This window comes from Mustela nigripes, chromosome 14 (assembly GCF_022355385.1).
Source record: "Mustela nigripes isolate SB6536 chromosome 14, MUSNIG.SB6536, whole genome shotgun sequence".
Lineage (NCBI taxonomy): Eukaryota > Metazoa > Chordata > Mammalia > Carnivora > Mustelidae > Mustela > Mustela nigripes.
The window spans coordinates 92,198,902-92,226,454 of NC_081570.1; the positions used below are offsets into that span (position 1 = coordinate 92,198,902).

The window sequence follows — 27,553 nt, forward strand, 5'->3', positions numbered from 1 at the left end:
TAAATAAATAAATAAATAAATAAATAAATAAATAAATAAATAAATAAATAAAATCTTTTTAAAAAGAAAAGAAGAACAGTGCCCTCTAATGAGTGAGGTACACAAAAGATGCTTTCGGAATCTAAAGGAGGATGGGGGTGAAAGGAGCAGAGGGTTTGGCAGGGAAGGTTTGCCTTGCTAATGCACCTTCACTGTTATTTCCATGCTGATGCCAGAGCTGTTTCATTTAACCACCTACTCACAGTGGAAGCCAACTCTCCCTTAACTGGGCCCCAAGTCTATCCCAAGTTTTGGTTTTCCTATATTTCACCCTAGTCCAAAAAAAAAAAAAATCTCTGAAAGAGCTTCTCTTTCCTGGGCCTTCAGGAATGTCTAAGAAGCCACTCTTCTCTCCCTCATTCCACTCCAGCTCCTCCCTTGACACGGATTCACCCCATTCTCCTAGAACTTCATTGTTCCCTCCAAGCACAGGAAGTTTGTTTTCTAAGCAATTCTCTTTCTCCAGAGTCATCTTTTGGGAGCTTCTAATTCCTTCCCTCCTGGTAATAGACCTCTCCACACTCACTGGCTTAGCACAAGGGTTAGTACAGAATTTTAGCATGCTTAAGAACCAGTTCTAGGGGCGCCTGGGTGACTCAGTCGGTTAAGCATCTGCCTTTAGCTCAGGTTATGATGTCAGATCCTGGGATCGAACCCACATCAGGGTTTCTGCTCAGCGGGAGCCTGCTTCTCCCTCTCCATCCACCTGTCATTCCCCCTACTTGTCCTCTCTCTCTCTCTGTGTCAAATAAATACATTAAAAAAATTTTTTTAAGAAAAGGAAAAAGAAAAAGGACCAATTCTATATTTTCACTTCCTTGCCTTAGGCATGCAGAGGTACCTCTTAAAGTACATATATTTTAGGAGGACAGTTTTTATCACCCTGGCTAAGTTTATATTTGCATAGCGAAGGAATATAGGAGAAAATGGGCAGCTTAGAGTTGACGCCAGACCAGGTTTCCTTAAAAGGGGCAGCAAAAGCAAGCTGGCTGAGAGCTCACCTGGGCTGCATCACTGATGATACATGGCCTTGGTGGGTTTGGACACTTCTAGATGGAGCCTCTTCCCAGGCATCTTTTGTTTGTGCCACCTTGCACTTCTTTATTACCATGACTGCTGCTGCTGCCATTAAGGAAATTAATAACACCATCTTGGACTCTTCAGCCATCTCCAATTTCTGTCCCTTTTGGCCCTCAGGAGAGACAGCCAGCCTGTGACATGGCAGTTGAATAGTAATTAAGTGATCTTTCAGTGGCACAAAGGAAAGAATCAAGAGGCTGTTTAAAACCATTCCCTTAGACCTATTTCAGATAGAAACCAATAAAGCATTCTTGCTTCAGATCACAAACTGGCCTGGAAAACAGATCCACAACGTAGAATCCTGGCCCTCACTGCACACCAGATCTCTCTCTGTGTCTGCTGACAAAGTCCAAGAGCCAGGGTAACCCATTACTCACTCTTAACCTGTTTTTTTGCTGTTGCTTGACCACAAGCCAAGCAAAATGAACATTCATGTGGTGGACTTGGCAGCCGCCCCGCTCCAAACTGTGCTTTTCCACAGGCCGAGAGAGGCTTTGAAGCTGGCCTCCCCTCCGTTTTGCCCCAAGCTGGGGAATCACCCTCGGAGGAGCAGAGATCAGCCAACACTGAGTCACGCTGCCCTTCAGGTCAGGCGACATTCAGGAAGGGCCTGGCCTATTGGCCTCATGACTGAGCAGAATGACTCGGCCTATTCCTTGTGCTTCAAAATGGGTCAAACATCCTGCAAGAGCCCCTCTGCTGTGTCTCTAGGCTAAAGATCAACATTTTACACTCACACTTTAAGATAAGAGTGTTAGTCCTTTTGCCTGTATGTATGAAGTTCGGGGAGTGTCTCAGTGCAAAGGTTTAGAAATGTTTTGTGAACTCACACTCAGTTTACCAGTAATTAATTATAGGACATGCACTCACATGTGGTTAGGATTCAACACAAAGAGCACTGGAGTGAACAGATGGATAGATGAACAGATGAAGTTGGAATACCAAATAAGGGACTAGAATAAATGAATGGAAAATGAATGAATGTGCAGATATCTAAATTTTAGTCCTGGCTCTGTCCCTTCCTGGTCTCTCATTTAACAGCAGCCCCATCTAGAAAATAAGAGGTTTGGGAAAATGATTACTAAATAATGGTTTATTATTTCATTTGTGCATGCACACAGGTCAATAGACAGGAATTAAACCAGTTTGTAATTGAGAGCCATTAGTAACATTCAAACAGCCTCCAAATAAGCCAGAATCCAAAAGCATCCCCAAATTGAATTATACCACGTGATTAACAAATTGTGAATTTGAATTCTGATGCTCACAGGGTCAAGCAACTCAATCTCTGTGATATATATCACCACCTGTAAATATTCCAGATATATTTATCCCTAAACTAAAGGATCTAGAAAACAGCAAAAATGTATACTACTTACCACAGGATACTGTCCCAAGATGGACACAGATGAACTTTTCAAAACTGGCACTTATTTGAAGACTTCTAATACTGGAAGAAACAATGAGTTTGAGTCCTGCTAAAGGTCTTCCAGTTAAGAAACAATTTAGGGAGTCATTCATAAAGTGTTAGTATGCCAGTTAGCATGAATGTTTACAGTTACCTAGATTGTGGTCTTTCTTTTGCTATTATAGAAATGTCACTACTTCTGACTATCCTTTTTCCTCTATCCTCATGCTCTATTAATATAAAACACTCTAGGAGTTGACACTTCAAAGAAGTTGAAAATAAAATCATCTTCAGGGTACCAAAAAGATCACCCATCTGTAAAATGGACCTCAGCCTCTCTCACATCTCCCAACTGATATTTCCTTCTGACAAGTTGTCCTACATATAATTAAACAATGAGGGTAAAAGGGCCACCTGCCTCAAATGTACAACCTTTCTTGGCACATTGAGTTCCAACAGAAATCCAAGCAATTATTTGGAGTGTTAAGGAATGGAATTTATCATGTCTTCAGGATCAAATGTCTTCAGCACTTATTACTGTAATAAGAATATTTTAGCAAATTATCGATTGATAAATTTTACCTTCCCTGAAATATTTCACTTAATTCTTCCACTTTTTTTTTTTTTTAAAGATTTTATTTATTTATTTGACAGACAGATCACAAGTAGGCAGACAGGCAGGCAGTCACAGAGAGGAGGAAGCAGGCTCCCTGCTGAGCAGAGAGCCCGATGCAGGGCTCGATCCCAGGACCCTGAAGGCAGAGGCTTTAACCCACTGAGCCACCCAGGCACCCCACATTCTTCCACTTTTGACATTAAGTCATAAAAGTTCTGAAGCAGAATAAAGCAGGCATGCTGAAGGAATTTAGATATCTTCTTATGTCCACACAAGGCCAGAGTCCTTGTCAGATGTTTTAAATTTCTTCAAGATATCAAGATACAAACCTGGAAGATTTAGATACAATTTCTCCAAGCCTGGATAGGATTCTTCTCCCCCAAAGCTTAGCTAAAGAGCTGCAGTTGGATCAAAGGCGGCCATGGAGTAGAGGGAAAAAAAGAGAAATCCTTCCCCTTTGGAGACCGGAGGATTGTGGTTGGATGCAGGAAGGCAGTTGGAGAGAGATTTGGACAGTATAGAGAAGATAATCAAACATACAGTCTTGGATTCATTCTGTTTTAAAATGACAAGACTGCAGGGCAGGTAAGAGAGATACATGATAAGAAAACATAGGAGGGAAGAATCCTTTTGTCACACGCACTTTAAATTCTCAAGGCCATGGCTAGCTGTATTCTCAGAAGCCAACAAGTAGGTTGCTTTGCAACATTTAATGCCCCCTGCCTATGGGAGCAAACAAAGAGCCCTGTTCCGAGATGAGGCTGATGGGGAAACAGTGTGAATCTGAACAAACCATAACCTGTTAGGTTTGTGGAGAAGCAAGAAACCTCTGGAGATAATCAACTTTGAAGCAGAAAAATTTGTTTAATCCTCCAGGGATGAGCCTGCCATTGCAAAGCCCTTGATAACCACAAAGTTTATAAAATATATTGGGTATAGATCCCCATTACAGGAAACTCTATTCATTTAAAGTGTAAATTTAAAGTGTAAATGTAACCACCAGCTTATGTCAAGTGACACACCACTATGTAAATTGTGTAGATTCGTTTGTAAATGAGAGAGCATTCCCCTCCTGCAGATTGAAGGAAACAAATGTTCCTCCTAGACATTTCCAACCTTAATACATTGGGAAGCGTCAATGGTCCACATGTGGAATGAACCACTCTAGGCCAGGAGACCAGATGGACGATATGGAATAAACTCAGAAGGTGTACCTTGTAAGAATGGGTTAGCATGAGAACGGCCATCTCAAAGGCCTGGAAGCCATTTTACTGAGTTGAGGGAAGAGGGACTAGGGGAAGCTTGAAAAACAAGTTTTGAACAACAAGTTTTGAGCAACAAGTCAATCAGAAGCACCAGAATGCAGGCGGCTGCGTCACAGACCAGATGCATTGGTAAAGAGCTTATCTCACTACACCACCAGGGACTGATGCAAAAGTAAACTGTCAGAGTGGGGGCCAGATATGAATGTAGCTATGGAAAATTATTGTGTGTTAAGCGCTTTGAAAATGCTATATAAACCCTTGGCTTTGAGTGCTCAGGGTCCTTGTTGAAACCCGCTGCGCCAGGCAGATACTTGGACCCCAGCTAGCTGGAAATAAACCTCGCTGTGTAACTTGCATTATCGAGAGTGTCCTCTGTCCATTTGAGGGGTGGTCGACTCTGGACATAACAACCTCAAGAGCTGGGGTGAGCCCAAGTAGCTGGAATGGCACAGAGGGCCCTGAGAGAGGCGAGCAGAAATACCCATGAGTTCATAGACATCAAACATCAACATCAGATGCCAAGTGGAGACCAATTGACTCAAACTCCAGTGTACCCGAGCTCCCCTCTCTGCCATCTTCAGTTTACACAACCACCCCTGCTTGCAAATCTACCAGGAGCCACGTATTCTTGCACTAGGCACCTTCAAAGAGGATGTTGAAGTGAGAATATGACTGAGTAAGCGCTTATTCCAAACAGAAAGACTAAAAATTACCCAAAGGGCTGCTTAAATGATTAATTCAGGCTATTTTTTTTTTCAGGCTAAATTTAAAATGATTGAGGACTAAAAGTTAATTCAGTTTTTTTTCCCTGCTGCATAGTAAATGGGATCACCAGGAAGGTCTGATCGGTTAGAGATAAAAGAAAAAATATATATACTTACTTTGCAACTTTACTACATTATTTATGAAATTAGAGATGCAATGACAGCTCTGATCTGAGGGGCAGCCATGAAGCCTCACCTTCCTCTGAAACCTCTTTACTAATTTGCTACTTATCCTGACCTCAAAGAATAATCCCACAAACTTCTCAGTAAGTAACAAAGGTAGATGCCTTAAACCCAGGTAACTGTTGAAAATGAACCCTGGAGGGTGGGAAATAAGCCCAGTCAGTTCATCTGAAATTAACTCAAGAAAATTGTTACCCAGCTAGTCTCTGTGAGCCATGCCCTAGAGGAACAAGATATAAGAACAATGAATCGTTGAGCACTTCCTATATACCAAACACCATCCATTAGAACTTTCTGGGACATAGGAATGCTCTATATCCACACTGGCCACTATGTGAGTCACAGCCACATGTGGCTTTGGAGCACTTGAAATGTGGCTAGCATAACTGAGGAAATACATTTTTAATTATAATAAATTTAAATAGCCACATGTAGCTAGTTGTTAGTGCTATTGTACTGGACAATGAAGGTCTATATAAATGTTAAGGTATTTGAGACTCTAACGCCTTAAGGATATTTGGGGCAAAGGAATATATTGACAACAATCTCTGGGATTTGAAAAATAAAGCATAAACTAAGATGAAATCAGAAATAGTGCCCACTTCCCAATTTACATAAAGCAGGCTCTGCCCTAAAGTACCAACACCCTTGGTTTGAGAAGCAAATATTTATGGCAATTATATATATCACATTATAGGTATCACTGAATTCTGGTTATGAACACAAATGAGCAAAAGTTCTGCTCCTGAAATTGCTTGAAAATGCTTGGGGCAATGAAATACCACAAGCAGCAAAGAGAGGTTTTTGATTCTGAATTGCAAATAGTTTCTCCCTTCTCTTACCCCATCCTACTTCCTCACTCCTATGAGTTTATTTTTTCTTATTCCTTTACCTTTATTTTTCAGAAATTCATTATAAATAAAATAAGAAAAGCTAAGCATAAAAGGTTTGTCGTATAGCTTCATGTTGATCAAATGATGAGGAGGCATTTTGAATATCACCTACTTAGCCACAATGCTCCCGTATTCTAGAAACTATATTTTGCAGTCTTGTAGACTCTGCAGCTTTGCAGTTCAGGTTTGGATTTGGTAAGTAATATAGGCAGTATGAGCATGTTAGCATCATGCTTGAGAGGCTAGGATGTGAAGAGGGAACTCTTCAACAAGAAAACTGCCATATTTATTCCCTATGTATTTAAATTGAGAATCAAAAATTGAAGTAAAAAAAGGAAAAATAAGAAGAAGTGTATTTTTAGAAGTGTATTTTAGAAACAATGGTGCAGGTAGTACCCTACATGTAATATTGACCTTACAATTAAAACAGTCAAAAGAATTTTATTGATCAGCAAGAGGAATTGGGGAAACATATAAAACATACATATTACACAATAAGGACTCTGTCCATGAATTTGTAGCCCAACTGGGTGATGGCTTCAATTAGAAAGAAACACTGTAATGTGACATTTGATGTTTACTCCATCTGTCAGGTTTCTGGAAAATTTCTTTAAGTGTAGGTGGAGAAATTATTCTAAATAATAGTCAAAGGGGAAAAAAAAAAAAGAGCATCTGAAATCCATTTCTTACCATCTGGAGAACTTGGTCCAGCACAGTAAATGGGGATCACCAGGAAGGTCTGATCGGTTAGAGATAAAAGAAAAAAAATATATACTTACTTTCCAATAGGATCATCAGCATGTCCTAGAAAGAAATGTATCAGGAATCTTAGCAAAGATGGGGAATTTTCATTGTCTTAAGCAACCCAAACCCAGGCTCCATCTATCTGCGAATTGCTTGTATTCTCCATTGCGGGCAGCTGCAGCTCACCCAACCTCACTTGCTCAAGACATCATTCGTTGTGTCATTCCCAATTTTCATAACATGCCCTTCATCGAGTCTCCATCAAAATCATTCAGGCAGGAGGTGGATTAAAACGACTCACCTGGTAGAAAACGTCACAGGTTTTGAAGCCTGATGTGCGGAGAAAAACAACACATAAACACCTGCACACTCATTTAACAAAGGACTTTCTCACACATTTTACAAAGGAAATCTAGTAGCCACCTTTATTTATATTGCGTTATTCTCTATTTATATTGCTCATAACGCCACCTTGTTCTAAATATGCTCCTGTGGCCCGAAAGGTCCAGCAGTCCAGAATAATAAAAGTCAAAGTTTGCTTCAGATTCTTTTCAAAAATGGAAAAGTCCAAGTACCTTCTGAACACTGGTCTATTTGGTTACTCCTTGGATACTCCATTTAAAGAGTGTAAGCAGAGGGGCGCCTGGTTGGTTCAGTCAGTTAAGCATCTGCTTTTAGCTGAGGTCATGGTCCCAGGATCATGGGATGGAGAACTGCATCGGAATTCCCTGCTCAGCGGGGAGTCTGCTCCTCCCTCTCCCTCTGCCTGCTGGCTCCCCCTGCTTATGCTCAATCTCTCTGTCTTTGTCAAATGAATTAAAAAAAAAAAAAAAAAAAAAAAAAACTTCTTTAAAGAGTGTAAGCAGAGACTGGATAAAAGACAAATGGAGGAAGTAAAGGGAACCTAACAGCCACATCCATGACCTCTAATGGTGCACCAGTCTCTTCTGTTTACTTTGATCAACAGCCTATGCTGCCAGCCTCAAGACTTACATGCAACTGATGGCAGAGTTGATAGGTAAAATAAAAAAAAGGTAACTTTTGGGGGAAAAAGTGAATAAAATACCTCTAGATAATTTCATTTAGAATAAAGAAATAAAACACATGGATTTAATGACAGATTTAAAAGACATTTTAAAGAAATCATGAGCAAATACTATGAAAAACACTATTCTAAAACTATTTTTTCAAGATTTTATTTTTAAGTAATCTCTACACCCAACATGGGGCTCAAACTTACAACTCTGAGATCAAGAGTTGCATGCTCTTCTGACAGTCACCCAGGTGCCCCAAAACTTTTAAAAACCTTAATAAAACTGATGATTTCCTAGAAAAATTTAAATAAAACAGACCCCAATTTATGAATCCAAAGATGAGATCACCCACAAAAAATTCTTGATCCTTAGTCAATAAGGAATAAAGAGAAAGTATTAAAGATTTATCTTTCGGGGCACCTGGGTGACTCAGTGGGTTAAAGCCTCTGCCTTCTGCTCAGGTCATGATCCCAGAGTCCTGGGATTGAGCCTCACATTGTGCTCTCTGCTCAGTGGGGAGCCTGCTTCCTTCTCTCTCTCTGTCTGCCTCTCTGCCTACTTGTGATCTCTGTCTGCCAAATAAATAAATAAATAAATAATCTTTTAAAAAAAGCGTTTATCTTTTAACAGGCTCAAGGAGCATATCAATGAATAATAATTACATTATTGGCTCTATTTATTAGGCACTTTCTATCTGCTTGAGATTGCATTAAGCGATTCACATGCCTTATCTCTTTAATCTTCGAACAACCTCATAATAGGAATTATTTTCCAAGTTCTAAAAAAGACCTTGAGGCCTAGAGAGAGCTAGTATATGTCTCATGCTGGATTCATACCTAATGTATAAAGAATTCTATAATAGATAAATTATTCTACAACATGGAAGCCTATGGAAATCGACCCAACTCACTGGATCACATACAAATGCCTGAAAAGAACGGCTTGCTTCTGGAGTCCTCAGGCAGGCTGGCCTGGAGCCTGAGTCAATGTGTGCTCAGGCTTGTTGTCTGGATTCACATAGGCCAGTCCGGTGCCTGAGGTGATCCCAGAGCCTGGGACATCAGGGACCATCCTGATGCCTGGGTCCATGGGGGTCAACCTCACACTGAAGTAGGCCTTGAGTCTGAATTTACAAGGGCCAGCCTGGTGCCTGGGTCCACAGGAATGGGCCTGGCCCTGAGTCCACAGGGGTCAGCCTGGCATCAGAGATTCACTGGGGATGCCTTGATGCCTGGGTTCATTGAATCAGATCTGGGGCCTAGGATCTGGTCTAAGGAGCTGGGCATGTAGCCTTGGTCTGTTGGGGCTTACCTGTACTGGGCCTGGAGCTCTGGATTATGAAGAGTCCAGACACTGACACTGTGGTGTGTCTGGGGCCTATGGCCATGTGGATAAGCCTGGAGCCTGGGGCTACAAGACCAGCCTTACACTGGGGCAAAACTGGAGCTTTGGGCCATAAGGTCAGCCTGGTGCTAGGGCAGGCCAGGAGATTGGGTCTATAGAGACTGTCCCAGAGCCTGTGTCCATGTGAACTAGGCAGGTGCTAGCAGTAGATACTTTCTTGCACCATACACAAAAATGGAATAGACTCAAAATGGGTGAAGGACCTCAATGTGAGACAGGAATCCATTAAAACCCTAGAAGAGAACACAGGAAGCAACCTCTTCGACCTCAGCCACAGCAACTTCTTGCTAGACACATCTTTAAAGGCAAGGGAAACAAAAGCAAAAGTGAACTATTGGGACTTCATCAAGATAAAAAGTTTCCACACAGCAAAGGAAACAATCAAGAAAACCAAAGGTAATCTATGGAATGGGAGGAGATATGTGCAAATGACATAACAGATAAAGGGCTAGTCCCCAAGATATATAAAGAACTTAACAAACTCAACACCCAAAGAATAATCCAGTCAAGAAATGGGCAGAAGACATGAGCAGACATTTCTTCAAAGAAGACATACAAATGGCCAACAGACACATGAAAAAATGCTCAACATCACTGGGCATCAGGGAAATATAAATCAAAACCACAATGAGATACCACCTCACACCAGTCAGAATGACTAAAATTAACGAGACAAGAAACAACAAATGTTGGCAAGGATGTAGAGAAAGGGGAACCTTCTTACACTGTTGGTGGGAATGCAAGCTGGTACAGTTACTCTGGAAGACAGTATGGAGGTTCCTCAAGATGTTGAAAAATATGACCCAGCAATTGCACTACTAGATATTTACCCCAAAGACACAGATGTAGTGAAAAGAAGGGGCACATGAACCCCAATGTTCATAGCACCACTCTCCACAATAGCCAAACTGTGGAAGGAGTTAAGATGTCCTTCAACAGATGAATGGATAAAGATGTGGTCCATATGTACAATGGAATATAACTCAGCCATCAGAAAGGATGAATACCCACCATTTACACTGATGTGGTTGGAATTGGAGGGTATTATGTTAAGTGAAATAAGTCAATCAGAGAAAGACAATTATCATATGGTTTCACTCATATGTGGAATATATGAAACAGTGCAGAGGATCATAAGGGAAGGGTGGGGAAACTATGGGAAGAAATCAGAGAGGGAGACAAACCATGAGAGAGGCTTAACTCTGGGAAACAAACTGAGGGATGCTGGAGGGGAGGTGGGTGGGGAAATGGGGTCACTGGGTTAGTATTAAGGAGGGCACGTGATGTGATGAGCACTGAATGTTATACATGACTGATAAATTATTAAACAGTACTTCTGAAACCAATGATGTACTATATGTTGGCAAATTGAATTTAAATAAATACATATATACATATGTATAACATAACATACACATCGGATACATATGTGATATCATACATATATGATACATATGATATATGATACATATGATACATAACATTACATAACATACATATGTATAACATAAAATAACATAAAATAACAATTAGGTACAAATGGATTAAACAATTAGGAAATCCAAAAGGCAGTTTGTCTAATATCTGACAAGGAATGACTATCCATGTAAAAAAGCAATAAAAGAAATCATAAAAGACGGTGAATGATTTGAACATGCAAAAATTTAAAATGTCAGCATATCAAAGATTATTGCAAAATGTCATGATTCACCCAATAAACTGAAAGAAAAATATAAGACAAATTGGCAGCTAAAGGGAAAATCCTTTTAAAAAATTAATTAATTAATTAATTAATATTAAGGTTTTTTTTTTTTAATATTAAGGTTTTTTAAAAGAAATTTAAATTCCAGTTCATTAACATACAATGTAATATTGGTTTCAGGGGTAGAATATATTGATTCCAAAATTCCATACGTCCCTGGGTGCTCATCACAAAAGTATACTCTTTAACCCCCAACACATATTTCACCCATCCACCCACCCACCTTCCTTCTAGTAACCACTAGAGTGTTCTCTATGGTTAAGGGTCTGTTCCGTGGTTTACCTCTTTCTTTCCTTTTCCCCTTTGCTCATTTGCTTTGTTACTTAAATTCCACATATAACTGAAATCATATGGTATTTGTCTTTCTCTGACTGACTGACTGACTTTGCTTAGCATAATTCTCTCTAGCTCCATCCAGGTGATTGCAAATGGCAAGATTTCATTTGTTGAGTAATGACATGGCTGAGTAATATTCCACTGTGTATATATACCACATCTTCTTTATCCACTCCTCTATTAATGGACACTTGGGCTGTTTTCATAATTTGGCTATTGTAAATAATACTGCTATACATATCGGGTACATGTATCCCTTTGAATAAGTATTTTTGTATTCTCTGGGTAAATACCTAGTTGTGCAACTGCTGGATCATAGGGTAGCTCTATTTTTAACTTTTTGAGAAACACCCATACCATTTTCCAGGGATGATGCACCAGGCTGCATTCCCACCAGCACTGAAAGAGGGTAAGGGGAAGTATTCTTAGTATAACACATACTTCAGGGGCGCCTGGGTGGCTCAGTGGGTTAGGGCCTCTGCCTTTGTCTCAGGTCATGATCTCAGGGTCCTGGGATCAAGCCCCACATGGGGCTCTTTGCTCAGTGGGGAACCTACTTCTTCCTCTCTCTCTGCCTGCCTCTCTGCCTACTTGTGATCTCTGTCTGTCAAATAAATAAATAAATATCTTGAAAAATATTTATATATTACATACTTCATCCAAATTAAAAATCAAAACACAAAACCATTATAGAAGATGGACAAAAAGTATAAACAGACAACTTATAGAAAAGAAATTTTAAATTGTATTAAATAAATTTAAAAAGCAATCTCATAATGTAATCAAAGAAGTAAAATACTAAAACATTAGATATTGTTTTAATTTGTCAAACTATCAAAATCATACTAATCCCATAAAACTATGATGAAAGAGAAGCTTCATACACTGGGAATGGAAATCTGTATAACTTTTATTAAAAAGCCATTTGGCAATATAGTATGAAGTGTCTTAAAAATGTTTGTAGATTTTAACCCAATAATTCCAAACCTGAGTTTATCATAAACAAATAACTTGAAGTGCAGGCAGAACTTCATGTATAAGAATAATACACAGTATTATTTATGATATATATCCATATGATGTCGCTACTAAAAATTATATTCCAGGAAATATTTACTAATACCAAAAATCTTCACATCATTAAGTTCATGTTCACATTGTAATGTTCATTCTATAAATATACTGGAAAAAAACTAGAAAGAAATCATCTGAATGCTCATAGGATAAAAATCAAGGAAATCAATTTAAATTTTATAAATAATTTTTCATAAAATGAAAAAGGACTCATAATATATAGGTCTTTTAAATGGAGTATAAAATGTGTACAAATGAATGCACAGGAAGAGGGTAATCAAATTCAGTCTCTAGCTACACACAGATCACAGCAATCCAAACAGCTTGGGATTCCAAGTAGCCAAGAAAAAGGGAACCCAGTTATCTATGGTAAGAACAGGTGAGGAGTTTGAATCCAGGAAGGGAAATAGTAAAGATAGATATGGGACCACACTGCTTAAGAACTGCCTGACGCCAGAGCAAAGGGCATCTGGGCTATAGTGGCTCCTAATATACTATTTCCTGTAAGGGCAAGAATCAGGGTCTGTGTGGGGCGAAGTCTGAATGTGCAGCTGTTTGAAGAATGAGAGAACCGACACTGGATAAGACGCACACAAAAAGAAGAGGTTTAATATTGCAGGTGGTCTCTGACGGATATAGAAAGCAAGCTTTAAATAAAAGGCTTCCACTTTCTACTGAGAAAAGAGAGAATTATTGATATCAAATAGTTCAACGAGCCTTATAGAGCAGCCAAGTAAATCAGCACAGCTCAGGATCAGAATGAATCCCACCAGGTATGCCATAAAATAAACAAATAGCTTGCACTAGACTCACAGAACTGGCTCTGTGAGGCTCCAGGCTCAACGATGTCCTAGGGAATATGGAAGGTGTTGATGCAGGGGCTAAAACAACTGGCTGTTTTTTTCATCAGTAGAATAACATGTGTTTTTTAATTTTAATTAACGTATACTGTATTATTTGTTTCAGGGGTACAGATCTAGGATTCATCAGTCTTTTTTTTTTTTTTTAAGATTTTATTTATTTGACAGAGATCGCAAGTAGGCAGAGAAGCAAGCAGAGAGAGAGGAGGAAGCAAGCTTCCCGCTGAGCAGAAAGCCCAATGTAGGGCTCGATCCCAGGACCCTGAGATCTCAACCTGAGCCGAAGGCAGAGGCTTTAACCCACTGAGCCACCCAGGCACCCCTGTGATTCATCAATCTTACACAATTCACAGCACTCACCATAGCACATACCCTTCCCAATGTCCATCACCCAGTCACATCCATCCCCCCCACCCCCTCCACTCCAGCAACACTCAGTTTGTTTCCTGAGATTAAGAGTCTCTTACGGTTTGCCCCCCTCTCTGGTTTCATCTTGTTTCATTTTTCCCTCCCTTCCCCTACGATCTTTCATCTTGTTTCTCAAATTCCTCATTTCAGTGAGATCATATGATAATTGTCTTTCTAGGATTGACTTATTTCACTTAGCATAATACCTTCTAGTTCCATCCATGTCATTGTAAATGGCAAGATTTCTTTTAGATGGCTGCATAATATTCCATTGTGTATATATATACCACATCTTCTTTATCCATTCATCCGGTGATGTGGCTCACCGAGGCTCTTTCCATAGTTTGGCTATTGTGGATAATATATATATTTTTTAAATATATATATTCTGTTTTTCTTTTCTTTTTTTTTTTAAGATTTTATTTATTTATTTGACAGAAATCACAAGTAGGGAGAGAGGCAAGCACAGAGAAAGGGGGAGGCAGGGTCCCTGCTGAGCAGAGAGCCCATGTGGGGCTCAATCCCAGAACCCTGGGATCATGACCTGAGCAGAAGGCAGAGGCTTTAACCCACTGAGCCACCCGGGCGCCCCTGTGGATAATATTTTAATGCTCCTTTAGTGCTGTTGTTGAACGCCTACCAAGCTTGAGAGCTACAGGTCCCTCGGTCCCATCATGCAACAGATAGGAAAAATCCAATTATTTTTCCTGCTGAATTACCCTGCATAAATTCTAGCAGTTTAAGTCAGAGTCCATCAGAAAGAAAGGAGTTTACCTATGTTTTGCTCAACCTTTTGAAAGATGGAAATGAAAATTTCTGTAAATAAAGAATTGCTGCTTAATGCTTTCTTTCATCTCCATTGTAGAGAGACTTAAGTAATTTTTTTTCTATCCCACGGAGGTTCTTGATATACGGTAGTCTCTTTTAAAATGTATCTTTGACCCATTACACGTCAGGCTGTGGAAGAGGAGGTGGGCAGACTGTTTACTCCTGTGAACTTTGTTAAGAGGTTTGTGGTATTAGTCTTTGGGGGGTTTAATCTCTGTACCCACTACATTCAGTTGCTCCTGCCATCATATCAGATGGGGATTTACCTTTTACAGGACCACTTATATCATTCCTTCCCCATCCAACATAGGATGATTTTTACCATTTCTTATGTACAGAAACTAATGGGCATCCTTGGTAAAATGCTGGGAAATGCCTTGCTTTGTTTTTCCAGTCTATACATGGTACTGAACCAAGACAGCAGATATCTCACGGTTGGAATACCCCAGGGGACACTACAACCACCCTCTCCACCCAGAAATTTGTTTTTAGAAGTGAGTGACGTTAACCTTATAGATGATTGACTCAGAAATACAGAATATATGGTTACACCTAGTATAACGTGTCTGGTTAAGACCTGTCTGGGCAGTGGAGAAAAATGTAATGACAGAAAGCTTCAAAGTAAAATTACCCCCTAGGACTTACTAAGAGCTCATTGTGCATAGAACCAGAGTGGAAGAGGCCTCCATAGCCACATAATCTCACTTTCTGTGTCAAAGCAGAACTGAAACTGAAATTAAATAAATGCAGGCATTCAACATTTAGTAGGGAGTTCTGCCAAAAATTGAAATGAGACCACCCAAAAACCTGCCATAAAGGGAATATTTCTTTAACTAAAAGGCTTAGGTTTCCATAACACCTAAATTTGGATTCTTAGATTTCTGAGAAATATCAGTCACTCCTCTAAAATGAACATCCATAATGAGCCAACTGTCTACCCTGTATTGATTTATCAGCACTGGACAAGAACCTGAATCATGTACCCTAATTATGACGAATGCAGTAACTGTGTTATCTACTAACCCAACATAATATCCATAATGTTTCTAGAAATGTCTACAAAGGAGGAAGTTCTACATTTTCCTTGATCGATGAAAACATATAGGTAACTGTAAACATCCCAGAAGTATTGTCTTCTAAGCTAAAATTTCTACCTTCTTCTTGTTAATTACTAATTCACAATACATAATTATGAGTTAGGAAGTATAAAGCACTAGTCTTTACATTACTTTACAGGGATAATACTCATGGGAAAAAGAAAGTACAAGAGTGGTTTTTCCATCTTTCCGAGTCATTTTCTAGAATTTACTCATTCACTCATTCAAGTATTTTTTTAAGCCAGGCACTGTTCTAGTTAGTGCAGACAAAATAGTAAACAACACAGATGCAAATTCTGGCCATCCCAAAGCTTATATTCAGCAAGGGTGTGTGTGGGGGGGTGGGAGGTCATTAGGGTGGGTATGGGTTTATTCAATCGATTGCAATGTATACCTTTTCCAGAATGCATTTACTAATTAAATTACAAGTCAAAAATACCAAATTATCATATCTAGAATTGTAACGGATATATGTGTTTGCCAGATCCTTCCAACATGGAACAAGAATTGTGGTAACAAATGGCATGAATGCTCTCAACTTAGGAGTTCTCTTAACGTTATATAAAATGGGTTCTTTTAACATGGAAATTTACTTCACAGAGTCCATCCTGGAGTCCATACTGGACCTAAAACACCAGAATTTCTAGGTCAAAAATAAGTACATTTGGGGACACCTGGGTGACTCAGTCGGTTAAGCATCTGACTCTTGATTTCTACTGAGGTCATGATCTTAGGGTTGTGAGACTGAGTCCTGCATTGGGCTCCAACTGGCCAGGGAACTTGCTTAAGATTCTCTCTCTCTCTCAAAAAAAAAGGAAAAAACAGGTACATTTTCAAGTTTTTAGCTCACAGTATAAAATGTGCCTTTAGAAAGTCTGAGTCAATTTGCCCTCCTATCCGCAGTGCAAGAATACCCATTTCAACCACAGACGTGCACTCACCAGTACTGGATATTTTTCACTGGATCTTTTTCATCACGATAGGTAGAAAACAGTATCCCATGGTTCTCACAGTTTGTGTATAGCATGGACAGTTGTAGAGAGACTTAGCTGTTGGAGAATCAGACAAGTCAGTGAGCTTTCAAAATTTCAATGTGATTTTTCTGTCACTATAATCTTGGGTCTTAAAAGCTTTGTGTTTGTCTGAGAACATGGAGCCCCTTTGTTGAGTTACCTCTGGATTCAAAATATAAAGTACCTCTAAACGAGCCTGGCACTTGATGCTTGATTTCCTAAACATCCAGTCTGGCTCTATTTGCGCTCTGGCCCACTTTGGCAATTAAATTCATGGAGGCTTACTTGGTTGCAAGTGACAGAAACTAGACTCTATGTTATGCAAGGAAAGAGGAAAAGCGATTGGCTCAAATAACTGGGAAGTCAAGAGGCAGGTCTAGAATGGATTGATTCAGAAGCTCTACCAATGTCAATTCACACCTTCTCCCTCCCTCTTACCTCTACACCCCTCACCCTTTTCTCCACTTGTCTCCATCATTCTTTATTCTTCATGTTCTAGCAGCCTTCCCTGCCAGCTCCTACAGAGATTGTCCAAAAAGAACAAGGGCCTGATTTAGGTGTTTGGCTATCCCTAGACAAACACATTTGCCCAAACCAAGCCATCTGCCTACCTCTGTGGACTTTGAGGTAACTATGTGGAATTTAAGAAACAAAACAGAGGATCATAGGGGAAGGGGGGGAATAAAACAAGACAAATCAGGGAGGGAGACAAACCATAAGAGACTCTTAACCATAGGAAACAAACTGAGGGTTGTCGGCGGGGGTGGGGGGGTGAGGGTAGGGATGGGGTAACAGGGTGATGGGCATTAAGGAGGGCACATGATGTAATGAACACTCGGTGTTATATAAGACTGATGAATCACCAAACTCTCCCTCTGAACCTAATAATATACTATGTGTTACTTAATTGAATTTGAATTTAAAAACAATAATAATAGGGATGCCCGGGTGGCTCAGTTGATTAAGTGTTTGCCTCTGGCTCAGGTCATGATCCCAGGGTCCTAGAATCGAGTCCCACATCAGGCTCCCTGCTCAGTGGGGAGCCTGCTTCCACCTCTGCCTGCTACTCCCCCTGCTTGTGCTCTCTCTCTGACAAATAAATAAATAAAATCTTTAAAGAGAATAATAATAATAATAAAGGAAGGTATGAGGTGGGGAAGAATACATTTTGATTAATAGCTGTGCTCAGACGATGTGAAATGGAGGAGGAGTTCACCAAAGGAAGCAGACAGGGAAGTTCATTAGACAGACAAACTATAGTAACAAACTTTGTCTCCACATTACGCCATGTCAGTTACATATACCACAAACCATGACACCCTGCTTCCCTGGGGCTTTGATCTTTGCTTTCTGCCTGTCACACTTGTGTTTCCCACTCTGCTTGGGCTGTCCATGGAACCCAACCATCTGTTGACCCCTTCCAGATCAACTATCCCAGCTTAATGACTGAGGCTTATGAATTCTCTCCTCTCTACCCCAGTCAACAATAGCAAATTAGAGTAAGAGATGCCACCTTGATAAAGCAACACTTTCTCGGGCTTCTGTATTCAGAATTCATTCTTCATCAAATATCTGTGGGCATTTGAGACAGCCACATGGGAGAATGCCAGATGGTGGAGGACTGGGTTTGTTTGGGGCTGTGAGGTAGCTAATTAAGCTGTGGAGTCTACATAGGGTGAAGGTAAGAAGGAAAGTGAACATAAGGGAAGGACGATAGAGAGAAATCAATGGCAGATACACTTCCCTGAGGGTAGCTCCACTTGCCTTTTCCCCTAAGACTCACCCCAGCAGGAGCCCTGAACACTCTGCCCTAAGCTCCCCAAACAGAACCCTCCCTACAACTTGCTTTCAGTGCCATCCCTCAAGAATAATCCTTCTCAGGGTGCCTGGGTGGCTAAGTGGGTTGAGGTCTCTGCCTTCAGCTCAGGTCATGATCTCAGGGTCCTGGGATCTAGCCCCACATCGGGCTTTCAGCTTAGCAGGGAGCCTGCTTACCCTTCTCTGCCTGCCTCTCTGCCTATTTGTGATCTCTTTCCCTTTGTGTCAAATAAATAAATAAAAACTTAAAAAGAAAAGAGAGAGAGAATAATCCTTTTCTAGAACTCTAATACAACCACCTTATTGAGTAGGTCATGAAGTAGGTTTCCACCATCCTCATTACAATAAACAGATCTGACTGGTCCTTGAAAAGAACTCACCATTTAGCAGAATGTGTACTACCATTTTAGTATTTACTGTATTTCCTTGATGTCATTTCATTACTCTTGCGACTCTTTTATTCCCTATTTTTAAAAACTTTTAAAATGTTTTAATTTTAATTCCAGTTAGTTAACATATAATGTTATATTTGTTTCATGTGTACAATATATTGACTCAACAATTCCATATCTGGTGCTCATCACAGGTTCTTTCCTTAATCCCCATCACCTATATAACCCATCCACCCACCCCCACCTCCTTTCAGGTAATCATTAGTTTGTTCTCTAGTTATAAGATTCTTGGTTTCTCTCTCTTTTTTTCCCCCCTTTTGCTCTTAAATTCTTAAATTCCTTAAATATCAAATATAAATGAAGTCATATGGTATTTGTCTTTTTCTGACTGACTTATTTCACTTAGCATAATACTAAGCATAATACATAATACATCCATCCAGATCATTGCAAATGGCAAGATTTCATTCTTTTTTTATGGCTGAACTATATTCCACCATATGTATCACATCTTATTTATCCATTCATCAATCAACAGACATTTGGGCTGCTTCCATACCTTGGCTATCGTAAATAATACTGCTATAAAATAGGGGTACATGTTTCTCCTTAGAATCATCCTTTTTCCTTAAGTAGGCTCCAGGCCCAGTTCTTATACAGAACTTTCATAGAACAAATGTACTGTGGTGCCTGGGTGGTTCAGTCCATTAAGCATCTGCCTTCGGCTCAGGTCATGATCCCAGGTCCTTGGATCGAGCCCCGCATCGGGTTCCCTGCTTGACCGGAAGCCTGCTTCTCCGTCTCCCACTCCCCGTTTGTGCTCCTTCTCTCGCTGTGTCTCAGTCAAATAAATAAATAAAATCTTTTAAAAAAAAAAAAAAAAAAGAAAGAAGCATCAGTGTGCATTAAGGCCATACTCCAAAGAATGGAAGGGAAGATTTATGCCCCTTCTCCGGTTTCTTCTTTTCTCAACAGCACCCCACTGCCACCCTCTGCCTCCGACCCCCCAACATCTGACACTTCCAGCCAGTCTCTGAAGTGCACCTTTCAGTACCTTTCAGTCAGTCAGTCAGTCACTCAACAAATGCTCTATATCTACCAAGTGCCAGGGCTGGGCTTTCAGATGTAAGATTAGCTCACGCTTATGGGAGATTCCCATTCAAGTCACTTTGACCTTAAAGATCCATCTCCGAAGAGAACCAATATTATCTGTAATCTTACAAATGTAGAAACTGAGATATAGAGAGGTTAAATAACTTGTCTAAAATAACAAACTCATAGATTTGGAACTGGCATTTTTTCCAAATCTCCTGCTCTTTCTCTCTGCTTAACAGTGCAATCTCTTTAAATATGCAAATTCACTGGGGATGGGTTGTATTTGGCAGAGGCTAAGATTTTAATTCCATGCTTCTTTCTTTCCAGGTATTCTGTCCATAATTCTGACAGTGGATGTGGCAGTTTGCCAGGCTGGGGATCATGGAGAGCAGCTCTCAAATCCCCCCAGGTTTTATCTAGAAATAAAACAATCCATAGTGATTTTCTAATATTACCTGTTAAGTAACACATTGATATGAATGAGTCAAAGATTTAAGTAAAACATTGATATGTGTGAGTCAAAGAAACAATTTAAAGAAATAGATAAAAAATTAGATAAGGTCAGTAGAAAGAGCACGGCAATAGGAAGTAATGGATCTAGGCTCAATTCTTAGTTCTATCACTGATACATTGGGCAATTTATTTCCACCTCTTGAGGCCTCTGTTGCAAAAAAAAGAGACTTTTAATTAGATTCTTTCTAATACCCCTTCCAGCTCTAAAATCCTATGATCTTGATATACGCTTTATGAAATGTAATTTATCTTTCATTTCCCTTTTTTTCCTCTAAGGAGAGATTTTCAACTTGTTCTTACTTAAAGTGCCTGGGACACTGAAAAGCCCCAGAGTTTAAGGAACCATTTTCTTCCGCTGGAATTCTGCCCCTGGAAAGATCCTCATCGGCAAGGCCGTTCCTTGTTTCATTGTTATAGAGGTGCTCCCACCCCAGCAGCAGCCTGCTCCCCTTAAAACAACAGCAGTAAGATCTGGAAGCAACCTCAGTGCCCACAGATAGATGACAGAGTGCAGAAGACATGGTATCTATACAATGCTCTATCACTCAGCCATAAAGAAGAATAAGATCTTGCTACTTGTGATAGCATTAATGGACCCAGAGAAAGACAACCACCATATGATCTCATTCATATGTGGAATCTAAAAAAAAAAAAAAGAAGAAAAAAAAGAATAAACAAGCGAAAAGCAGAATCAAACCTATAAATACAGAGAACAAACTGATGGTTGCCAAAGGGGAAGGGAGTGGGGGGAGGAGCGAAATAGATAAAGGGGGTTAAGTGGTACAAACGTGCAGATAAAAAACAAATAAGTCACAAGGATGAAAAGAATAGCACAAGGAATATAATCCATGGTATTGTGATAGCATTGTATGGTGACAGACGGCAGCTACACTTACTATGGTACACACTGAGTAATGTATAAAATTGTCAAATCAGTATGTTGTACACCCGAAACTAATATAACACTGTATGTTTTTTGAAAATCAGGCAGAGTAGGGGCTCTGAGTCAGTGACACATTGCTATGCTCATAGCTGTGAGATTAATGTGTCATGGAAGAAGTGGTCCCTCCATTCTGTCCCTCCTCCTCTTCCTGGGGAGATTGTGGGGAGATTAAAGAGAGCACTGATGAAGTCTGTGGGGACTCTACATGCCCAACAAGTGGGAGTTTTTCCTTTCCTGACACAGGGGCCCTAATCTTTGGGTTTAGGGTTCTTCCTTTGATGCAGTCTATCTTAATGACAGTATAATTGAATCAAAAGTTTGTTGGTTTTTTTTTTAAGATTTTTTATTTATTTCACAGAGAGAGATCACAAGTAGGCAGAGAGGCAGGCAGAGAAAGAGGGGGAAGCAGGCTCCCTGTTGAGCAGAGAGCCCGACGTGGGGCTCAATCCCGGGACCCTGGGATCATGACCCAAAGCAAAGGCAGAGGCTTTAACCCACTAACCACCCAGGCGCCCCTCAAAAGTGTTTTTAAAGGTTTTTAACCCACTTGATTTCTTTCTTTTCTTTACTCACCATTGTTGATGTGATGCAAAACGTCTTTTAAAAGATTTGAATGAACAGAAAGAAAAGAGATATATAAAGCAAGGTCTGGAAGGTTCCTAAACCTATGAGTTTCTGTCTCTATGGATTTGGGGTGCACCACCTTCCCTGCACATGGAGGTGATCACCAACCTGAAAGCTCTCTGAACCCTGTACCTTTGGGATTTTTATGGAGGCTTCATCTTATAGGCATGAATGATTATTAATTTTATTTCTAGCTCCTTCCTCTCTCTGAAGAATGAGGGTGGTGAGGCTGAAAGTTCCAAGTTTCTAATCATGGTTTGGTCTTTCTAGTGAACAACGACCACCCAGGAGGCCACTATAAACAGTCACCTCATTAGAACAAAAGATATTCCTATCGCCCAAGAAATCCCAAGGGATTTAGGATTTCTGCAGTAGACACACCTATCACTTAGGAAATTATAACATCTTATCAGGAACTGAGGTCGAAGAGCAAATACAAGTAGGAGCCAGAGGTAGAGACAAAAAAATATATTTCTTATTACTTTGCTATGTAGTATTCATCAAGTAACTTTAAAAACTGAATTAGAAAGTAATCTTAAATTTTTTTAAGATGACAAATACAAATGCCCATTCTAAATGATTATCTCATACCTATTTCTTTTACTTCCATGTGTTTTTTAATTGAAGTATAGTTGACATACAATGTTATATTAGTTTCAGGTATACAATATAGTGATTTAAGAACTCTATACCTGGGGTGTCTGGGTGACTCAGTGGGTTAAGCCTCTGTCTTCAGCTCAGGTCATGATCCCAAGATATCTATATCTTAAATATAGATAAAGATATAGATATAAATATATTTTAAAGATTTCATTTCTTTATTTGACATACAGAGATCACAAGAAGGCAGAGAAGCACAGAGAGAGAGAGAGGAAGGGAAGCAGGCTCCCTGCAGAGCAGAGAGCCTGATGTGGGGCTCCATCCCAGGACCCTGGGATCATGACCTGAGCCAAAGGCAGAGGCTTTAACCCACTGAGCCACCCAGGCGCCCCTAGACCTTATGTTTCTTAAGTTATGAGGGCTGCATTTAGCTCACCTTAAAAAAATTATTTATTTATTTGAGAGAGAGAACACGAGCAGGGGGAAGGGCAGAGAGAGAGGGAGAAGTGGGCTCCCTGCTGAGCAGGGAGCCTGATGATACCAGGATCAATCCCAGAACCCTGGGATCATGACCTGAGCTAAAGGCAGATGCTTAACCAACTGAGCCACCCAAGTGCCCCTATTTCACCTTGAAATATCACGCAGTCAGTAGGTGCTAAGTAAATATTTGTAGAATGAATGAATTATGAATTTAGGAGAAAAAAAGAACCCTAAGCAATTAATTAATTAATTATTTTTGGTCTCACCAAAAGAGCTTTCATAGTGGGACCTCTAGACCAGGTAGGTAGAAAGAAAGATGACTTCCTAACTAACTAACAAGAAGGAAGCTTTTAAAGGGTAAATAAGATTGTCCACCCAGGGGTACCTCTAGCCAAAATTCTGAAGAATGTGGGTGCCATTAGTGCCTCCCTCTTCCTTTTTTAGTGCTCTTTCCCTTCCTTTCAAGTTGTCTCTCCTTGAGCCTTTGGTCTGCCAGGGCCAGTCCACTGCCTCCTGCTTCCTTCAGACAGATGCATCCAGCTGTCAGATTTTTTTTGGTTGCAACAAGCAGAAACTAATTCTCGCTCACTTTGTCCAAAACAAACAAACAACTAGAAGGATATGGGTTAATTCACTTAACTGAAGAAGAGTTGGAGGTTTGGGCTTCAGAATGGGTAGGAATTAGAAGAGCTCTGGGAATCTTGGTGGTAGGATCTGATGAAGAATCTTGGGAGGGTGCTGCTCTTGGGATGATGGATCCAGCTGTTTCTTTGCATCTCTCCCAGGACTCATATCTAGGAAAAAGTATATTTGACTGGCCCAGCCTTGGACAGGGAAGGGTGAGCACCTTCACTGAAAGTTGTCAGACATAAATCCAACAAGAGGCAGGGGTCCCGCAAAGCAAAATCCGAGTACTCAAACCAGAATAGATACTGGCAGGAAAAAATAATAGATGTCCATGGTGACTGCCATTATGATTACTGCTCCATAGCAATGTGCTTCCGCATCTTTCCTTTTCTTCTCCATCTTCATCTCACCCTCCAGCCTGGTCCACCCATGAAGACCTAAATATCCAGTATCTCAATTCTCCTTTGTTGATGGTATTGAAAACATGCCTGTCTCAAGTCTTTGACAAACTTGTGGGTTTTTTAATAGAATACTTATGGTTAAAAAATTAATTAGAGTATGTCATCAGTGATATTATAATAGCATTGCACGGTGACAGATGGTAGCTATACTTGTAGTGAGCACTGCATAACCTTTAGAGAAGCTGAATCACTATGTTGTACACCTGAAACTAATGTAAATGGGTAACAACTATACTCAAGTAAAAAAAAAAAAAAATTTTAAGGATCGTTTTCCCCCCAAAGATTTATTTATTTTAGAGAGAGAGAGCATGCAAGTGTTGGGGGGGCACAGAGAGGGAGAGAGAATCTTAAGCAGACTCCACACTGAGCACAAAACCCCAAGAGGGGCTCGATGCCACCACCCTGAGATCATGACCTGAGCCGAAAATCAGACACTTAATTGAATGCACCACTCAGGCATCCCTCAAAAATTTTTTTTTGAAAAATGAATTAGTGTATTACCCACACTAAGGTTAGTTTAATTTTAAAAAATGATCTTCTTTAAAACTCAAAGGGTGATGGAAGAATATCGATGCCTGTGTGGGGCAAGGTGAATACAGATATGCAAGCAGAGGAGCTCTCAGACCACTCCTTCAAATCAAGTACTTGGCCTACAAATAGGTTTCATTGTGGTTCTTACTATCTTTGTCTCCTCACCCTAAGGGAAGAAAAAATCACATGCAATTACTTCTTAAGGATAATAGCTGCAAATATCAACTACAACATTTGATACAGCATATGGTTTATAAATAAAAGATTCTACACTTATGTTTAAATATTGGTAATCCAACAGTGAGACTGGTTGGTCAGCTTAGGTGTCCCTCATCAGGAGAGAGGGCTGAGAAGATTTAAGAAAAAATCTAAGTAGAAAGTGACACGGGAGAAACAAGAACTCTGCCAAGTCCCTGGTCTCTGCTTTATCAGGCAGAAACACTCTACAGATTCTTTGAGGTCTGGAGCCCTCAAAGTTGAAAAATGCCCCAAATAAATAGCGTCTTGAGCCAAAAGCTCATTCTTATAGAGGCTTCTACCAAGGTCTCTGCTGAAAGTCAGGAGGCCATTCCAAGTAGAAAACGGTTCTCTATACTCTGACCAAGGTATTGGCCAACAATTAACAACCAATTCAGCATCTGACCTCACTATCCCAGCCTGGGAATAGAGAAGCAGCAGGAAAGGAAAGGCTAGCAGAAGCCAATGATAAAAACTCACCAGACCATCAGATTTCCTTACACATTCCCTGTGCTTAATCTAAACCCAGCTGCTTAATCTCTGGCTGGGTGGCTGGTCTAGCTCTCCTACCCACAATTGTTCCAGCTGTCAGTTAGGGCCAGTGAGTCACCACTGCAGAGAGATAAGCATCCTGCTACAGAGACAAACCCAAGTATCATCCTGGGAATGCTTATCATTTTTTTCTCACACCGCAAATGCTCCACTCAGCTTTTTCCATCTGGCATTTCAGCGCCTGAAAAGTTTCAAACTTGGGAGTGCAGTCCACGTTGAGCTTCAGAGAGCTTTGCATCTCTTTGAGGCTTCTGATTTTTACAGTGCTACAGGGAAATCACAAAGAATACCAGTGACCACTGCACTATAGGCAACAAAGTCTGCTGTGGGTGAAGCCCTGTGTTGTGCTGGGGATGCCTACAGTGTGGTATCCAGCATTATAGTGCTGAAGATTTAATAAAATTACCTCGCAAATGAGTACTAAATGAACAATAGATATTTCATTGGCTGTAGAAACTTTAACAATAGGCAGGCATCACTCAGAATGAGATTATAAAGGGGAAGAAGAGCAAACAAAAGAAGTAAGAACATGACATACATTGAAACATACTTTGGCATGGATGACCTAAAAATACAACACATGGAGTGGAAGAAGCAGCCTGTGAGGACTAAGACATCCTCCCCATGCAAAGTGGAGCTCAGGCATTCCAGGCACTGAGCAGACTTGCCAGAAGAAAAGAGTATAGGGGTGCAGCGTAAAAGCCCAGGTGTGGGGTCCAGGAGTCAACAAAGGGAAGTTATCGGGTCCATGAGATTCCTTGAAAATGGGAACCAGGGCTTTCAAACTGGGTAAAAATGAATCAAGGGAATGAGAGACTGGAAACCCAAAACAGCTGACTAAATCTCCCTAGTACTCCTGTTAGACCCATGACGGTCCTACCCATGGAATCACTTTCCCCATCAATAAAATAGGTGTAATATTAGGGGTGCCTGGGTGGCTCAGTGGGTTAAAGCCTCTGTCTTCAGCTCAGGTCATGGTCCAAGGGTCTTGAGATGGAGCCCCGAATCAGGCTCTCTGCTCAGCGGGGAGCCTGCTTCCTCCTCTCTCTCTGCCTGCCTCTCTGCCTCCTTGTGATCTGTCTGTCAAATAAATAAATAAAATCTTTAAAAAAAAAAAAATAAAATAGGTGTAATAATAGCCCCATGGGAACACCTTGCTGGGAAGAGTAAATGAAACCAAGCACACGTAGATATCTACCAGAATTACATGCAAAAAACATGTTTAAAAAAAATCCAATACATTATAGGTTGATTTTGTTTTTAAGATTTTATTTATTCATTTGACAGAGATCACAAGTAGGCAGAGAGGCAGGCAGAGAGAGGGAGAAGCAGGCTCCCAGCTGAACAGGGAGTCCGATGTGAGGGTCGATCCCAGGACCCTGAGATCATGACCTGAGCTGAAGGCAGAGGCTTAACACTCTGAGCCATCCAGGCACCCCCATTATAGGTTTTTTATTTTAAAATATTCTATTACATAATAGAAAATTACATAGGTTATGAATATTCTATATTCATTATAAGGTATTATTCAATTACATAATAATGAAGCCAATAGCTTTAACTTTTTTCCCCTTAAAAATGTACAAGTAAGACTGCCATTTTTTACTTTCATTCCTCATCTCCTGGTAAATATGATATTCAATTGCTTTTCAAAGTACTGCTTATCATCTCTGTATACTTACTGATATATATGTATGCTATCATAACAGTATGATAGACTATCACAGAAGCTATTACATAATAGTATGATAAACTATTTACTATGTAGAAGAAACTAAATAAACCAAAGACAGACCTCTGATTTATCCTAATAGCACAATAGAACAATGAAGACCATGAGTGGATTCAGGGGTCATTCTCTGACCGCAGGCA

General features: G+C 40.2%; 1 long non-coding RNA gene across 2 annotated transcripts in view; it reads right to left on the bottom strand.

Annotated features, from left to right (window-relative positions):
- Positions 1-6,880: 6,880 nt before the first annotated feature.
- Positions 6,881-27,553, bottom strand: part of LOC132002270 (uncharacterized) — a 32,876-nt gene continuing 12,203 nt past the window's right edge. For both annotated transcript variants that reach the window (XR_009399786.1, XR_009399785.1), the window contains exons 2-3: positions 16,737-16,844; positions 6,881-6,987 (exon numbers count right to left, since the gene is read on the bottom strand). This is a non-coding gene — a long non-coding RNA (uncharacterized LOC132002270). The remainder of the gene's footprint in view (positions 6,988-16,736; positions 16,845-27,553) is intronic.